Here is a 2,188-nt window from a genome sequence, read left to right on the forward strand (position 1 = left end):
ATTTTGGAACTTTTGAAAACAGACATAAATACAAAAGCAGTGTTAATTTTTATAGATGCGGAGGAGGCCTTTGAAAATATCTCTTGGAAATTTATGAAGGGAAATTTAAAAGAAATGGGAGTGGGACGGGGTTTTGAGAATGGGATTGATGCAATATATTCAGAACAAAAAGCTAAATTGATAGTTAACAATGTGGTTACAGAAGAGTTTAAAATTGAAAAAGGAACACGACAAGGCTGCCCCATTTCCCCTCTGCTATTTATTTCGGTTCTGGAGGTGCTCTTGAATATGATCAGAGGGGACCGGTTGGTGGAAGGAATCCAGGTCCGAGCGAAACAATACAAACTTAAAGCTTTTGCAGATGACCTAGTCTTGACCCTGCAGGAGCCAGAATCTAGTACGAAAAGAGTGTTACAATTGATTCAAGACTTTGGTCGGGTGGCGGGATTTAAATTAAACAAACAGAAAACTAAGGTGCTGGGAAAAAATTTGACAGATACAGAGTCAGAACGGTTTCAGAGAGAGACAGAACTAACTGTGGTTAAAAAAGTAAAGTACCTAGGGGTAAACATAACAGCAAAAAATCTGAGTCTTTTTAAGGATAACTATGAAAAATGTTGGTCTGAAATTAAAAGAGACTTAGACAGTTGGACAAAATTGAAACTTTCCTTGTTAGGCCGAATTGCTGCTATTAAGATGAATGTATTGCCAAAAATGTTGTTTTTGTTTCAAACACTACAGATTGTGGACAAGACGGAGTGCTTCCGGAAGTGGCAGAGAGACATTTCTAAGTTTGTCTGGCAGGGCAAAAAGCCCAGAATTAAGTTTAAGATATTAACTGATGTGAAAGAAAGAGGGGGCTTTGCCCTGCCAGACCTAAAGTTGTACTATGAGGCCGCAGCTTTCTGCTGGCTAAAAGACTGGCTACTTCTCGAGGACACTGACGTTCTGGATCTGGAAGGTTTTAACAATGCTTTTGGTTGGCATGCATACTTATGGTATGATAAGGTTAAGATCAATAAGGCCTTTAAGAATCATATTGTCAGAAAAGCAGTGTTTAATGTCTGGACAAAATATAAAGACTTATTGGAAAATAAAACTCCAAGGTGGCTTTCACCGCTGGAAGCTAAGGCCCGAAAAAGACCCAATATGGAGGCCAAATGGCCAAAATATTGGGAAATACTAGAAAAAGATGGAGACAATTGGAAATTGCAGAGTTTGGAGAAAATGAAGGATAAAGTGTGAGACTGGTTACACTACGCTCAGATTAAAGAAGTTTTTAAAAATGACAAAAAGTTAGGGTTCCAGGTGGAGAAATCGAAGTTGGAAACAGAACTGTTAGAGCCTAAGACTAAGGTACTCTCAAGAATGTATAACTTGCTGTTAAAATGGAATACACAAGACGAAATGGTTAAATCGGCTATGATAAAGTGGGCACAGGACATTGGGCACAACATTATGTTTGAGGACTGGGAAAGGTTGTGGACCATTGGGTTGAACTTCACTGCATGTAATGCTTTGAAGGAAAATGTAATGAAAATGATATATAGATGGTACATGACCCCAGTTAAACTTGCCAAAATATACCATTTGTCTGATAATAAATGTTGGAAATGTAAAGAAAATGAAGGAACATTCTTTCACCTCTGGTGGACTTGCCCTAGAGTGAAGGCTTTCTGGGAAATGATATATAATGAGCTGAAAAAGGTATTTAAGTATACCTTCACTAAGAAACCAGAGGCCTTCCTTTTGGGTATTGTCAGCCAGAAGGTGTTAAGGAAGGACCGAACATTTTTTATGTATGCAACCACAGCAGCAAGGATACTTATCGCTAAGCACTGGAAAACCCAAGATCTACCCACACTGGAAGAGTGGTAGATGCAGCTGATAGACTATATGGAACTAGCTGAGATGACCGGCAGAATCCGAGACCTGGGAGAAGAGAAAGTTGAAGAAGACTGGAAGAAATTTAAGATTTATTTAAAAGAGCATTGTAATTTGGTTGAATGTTAAGAAGGATGCTAGATCATAAATAATTGAGCACCACTAAACTAGATGGAATTAGGATGACAAGTGAGATTGAGGAAAAAACAAAAACCTTTGGGAGAAATATTAGATTATATTTTAAATGAATGGGATGTTGTTGTTGTTTAGTCGTTTAGTCGTGTCCGACTCTTCGTGACCCCAT

The sequence above is a fragment of the Podarcis cretensis genome (assembly GCF_951804945.1).
Source record: "Podarcis cretensis genome assembly, chromosome: Z".
NCBI classification, from domain to species: domain Eukaryota; kingdom Metazoa; phylum Chordata; class Lepidosauria; order Squamata; family Lacertidae; genus Podarcis; species Podarcis cretensis.